Source organism: Stegastes partitus, unplaced genomic scaffold (assembly GCF_000690725.1).
Source record: "Stegastes partitus isolate 25-593 unplaced genomic scaffold, Stegastes_partitus-1.0.2 Scaffold1270, whole genome shotgun sequence".
Taxonomy (NCBI): domain Eukaryota; kingdom Metazoa; phylum Chordata; class Actinopteri; family Pomacentridae; genus Stegastes; species Stegastes partitus.
In genome coordinates, this window is record NW_007579001.1 from 144,511 (window position 1) to 148,581 (window position 4,071).

Genomic DNA, 4,071 nt, shown 5'->3' on the forward strand with positions numbered 1-4,071 from the left:
AAGAGGTTAAAGATTTTTCTGGAAGACAGTATTGAAGTCATTTCTGCTTCAGCAAGACAACAGACAAATAAAAACGCTTAGAATACGTAGGGGAAAATAATAGGGAGTGCTGCACTGTGAAGAAGATAACACCACAACTGGCTAATGCAAATGTGAGTAATATTAAAAATCTGAAAATGTGCATTCTGTAATAATTCACCAAATTGTTCCATAACATCTGCTGTAAACACGAAGCCTCTTTCTAAGAATATACAGACGATAAAAATTAAAGAATAATAATTTTTTAAAAAACAGAATTGATACATTATATAAATATTATACTTTGATATGAAAACAGAGAAATTAAAAAAAGATAATGTCATGATGTGATTTCAATGTCTTCAAATAATCATATGATGAAAATACAACAACACAACTGAAATATATATACAGGAACCACTGACAAGTATTTAGATTCTTTTTTAAATTCATTCGTTCATCTTTATTCAAATTTTTCACTGTTAATTTTTTAAAACTACTTCGACCATGACCACCACACAGACCTACTTATTCATTCATCTAAAAAAATATGAATATGTTTGTTTAAATTATTTCATACATGTTAGTACAGGGATGCTATGCTTGCTCTTCTTAGTTCCAGCAAGCTATCTGACACTAAATTTAAGTTAAGTTGTATTTGATCCCATTTTGAAATGTGATTTCTTTTCAAACTGTAATTTTTTTAAAAATTCAAAATAAAATTTTCCCCATTAAACAGACTGAGATCAGTGTCTCACTTCACCATAACTGGCAAAATGGGACACCAACAAAATGTGCTTCTCTGAGAAGGTCAAACATATAGAACAGGTTCTTGGAATGTTGACACATAATTACATCCTGTTACTAAATAAATTGGATTTTCTTTTTAGATGTTTATATGCTGAACAGTGTTAATGTCACAAAGCTGTCACATCAGTTATCACTTTGATTCTGGAGACGACTGACGATATGTAATATTACACCCATGTTGTCAATGTCATACCCATGGGAATGTTTTCTTCATCATCAAATTCCTTTTCAGCAGTTCATAAAAAGTGTATTTGGGTTGTTTTATGTCTTCCTTGCAGTCATTGCAGAGCTCAACAGTCTGAATTTGCCAGGTGTCCTATTTTAACAATATTCACCCCACAATAAAAACACAGCAGATGAGGCCACAGAGGTTAAAATGTGTCAGTGTGTTTGGCAGTATACAGATAAGATACCAAGATAAATCTTTATTGTCATTGTGCAGTCATAGTACAATAAAAATCACTTCTCATCCACAACAGTGCTAAAAATAAAAAGGACATGCAGGTATCAGAGATGAGCTCATCCAGTCCACTTAACACATGAGATATGTCAAATAAGCAACTGTCAAAAATAAACGTTATGTACAGTTATGAGTATTATCAAAAAAGAATGAAGATTATGTACATCATATATAAACAATATATACATAACTACATAACTTGGGGATATCTGGATGGACCTGAGGATCCATCAGAAGATTAAATGTTTGCTGTAAACCTGCAGACTTTATCTAATATTTATGTTCTATTACTGATACCAGCTTTCTTTTCTCTCTTCCTTCCTTCTTATGTACTAAGAAAGACTTATTAAGAATAATAGATATGGATTGCCATCTGTTCCTCACATCTGGATTTGTTGTTGTTTTCCATTTACATTCTTCTACGGCCAACACAAGCTGTTCTGCTGCTATGTAAGACCACAAATATACAGAGCTGTAAACTCGATGTTTTAAAATAAATACAGATATTGTCGGGGAGGAAAACGGTGAAGAAACCCGGTGCTCTTCAAGAACTGGGCCAGCAGCAGTCTGTGAAGATAAAAAGATAATGCCTGTCCCACTTCCTATTAATGGAAATCCTTAGTATTGATCGGACGGCCAGAGAGTGTCCGAGGCACTTTGAATTTTAATGTAAAAATCATTTATTAATACATAGGCAGACCAACACATTTTGACTCAGGGGCTGTCTGAGTGTCCGCGCCCTGAGGAAGTCGACGTTGACTCACACTAATGACTTGCTTTACCAAGAATTCGGACAACTGTTATTGTTTTGTCATTGTGTGAGTTCATTTGAGTCAAAATACTGCAATAAAAATACAATATTTGACTTGTTAGCAAAGTCAAAGTCCAAAAAATGAGACAGTAAAGAATTTACATTACAAGTTAGATAAAAAATTACGTAAATAAATTGCAATTTTTTTAACAGAATAAATCAAAAATTATCAGATTATGACTCAAGCTTGTGATAAATTATTCATACAGTCGTCCTCAAATGTATTCATACCCTAACATTAAAGAAGGAAAAAAAACAACTGAAATAAGCAGAAATTGACAAAAGTAATAATAAATAAAAATGTAATGAAAATCATGGCGTTGCTTTTGGATTGAGGTTCAACAGAAATATTAAAATTAAAAAAATAAAATAAAATCAAACAAGATGATGGGACCCGAAAATTAATATTTTGTTGAACAACCCTTTGAGCCAATCAAGTGTTTTCTGTAACTCTCAGACGTCTGCACCTGTTGACAGCTATTTTATTTTCAACAGCAAAGTGCTCTAGGGACAGTTTTGTTTGTTTTTTAAAAATTATTCTTTTCAACCACAATTCAAAAGCACCATCTTATTTCACTAAAGAATAATTTAGCAAATTTTTATTTATTATTACTTTTTTCAGTTTCTAGTTATTTGAGTGACTATTGCGAATTTTGCATTTTCTTTAGTGGAAGGGTATGAATACATCTGAGGACTGTAGCTCCCAGAGGATGAATCTTTAGTGTTTGCAGCTCCCTCGCCTTTTAATTTCTAACTTTCTACATGGTCCCCCTAGCGCCACCTCAAGGACAAAGCATTATATCTTGATCTATCCCACTATAAAAAAATTAAAAAAAAATAAAAAATTCTGGAGTGAAAGCTGTTCAGAATACTCTTGGTACCCTGAAGATAAACCCCTTATTGTTCCAACTAGCCCATGTCCTCTCCGCTAGCACCCCCTTCAGGACAGAACTAGCTTGTTTGTTTACACAGGTCCAGTTTCACCTGCTGCTTTATTAGCTTCATCTGACAGGTGTCTATAGAGGACTTTATTTGTTGTAGTGTCTGGACCGGACAGCGTCTCGCGTGTGGATCTGCATGCGCGATAACAGAACGACCTGCCATTGGACACTCCCCAGATTTGCATGAAGGAGACCTCGACTCTCACCTGCTCGCTTTCCCAACAGTCGCGCCTTTCAGCCGCCGCTCAAAAGGGGGAAATAAACGGCGACAAACTGCTATTAGGGAGACGGCGGCGTGGCGCGAGGCAGTGGTTTGGCAGGTGGAGGCAGTTAATGAAGCTCTGGGTTTTTTACATTTTCTGCAATGAGGGACTGAGTGCATGGTAGGTCAGAACATCCTTTTTTTTTTTTTTTTTTTTATCTACGCTTGTTCTACAGACATTCACAGCAGATCATTAGTCGTAACACGCCTCAGGTTCCACTGCTCTGCTTTGCACCCAGACTTAATTAAACTGCGGTCAAGTCTCTTCGCTTTCCGCTCACCTGTCGACTGCTGCACTCTGACCTTTGTTATTTCCATTTTTATTGTTGCTTACATACATGCCTACTCCGGCTTTATGTGGTAGATTGGTTAAAAGAGGGATTTTTCATGATTACATTGTTGGAATTGTAATGAGAAAACTCAACAATCGTCTTCATAAAGTTAAAATTTACAGCATTAGCGTCACTGTGTTGCCTTCTTTACTCAAACCTTTCACCACAGTTACATTCTGACCTGCTGATCGTGTGCACCAGCTAAACTACTGACATCTAAATCACAGTCAGTTGGGATTTATTCCACCGCATTAACTCGCACCGAACACATTTATCTCCAAAACTAGTCCTGTAGCATATTTCTCAAAATCAAAACCTCACATCTTAACTTGTTCGCTGTTATCTTTCTGAACGATCTTTGTCTGCTTTGGCGTTGCAGGAAACTCCCTCTTATCTGAGCTCCGGCTGATTTGCGTGAGACCTGCACACGGAAAGAA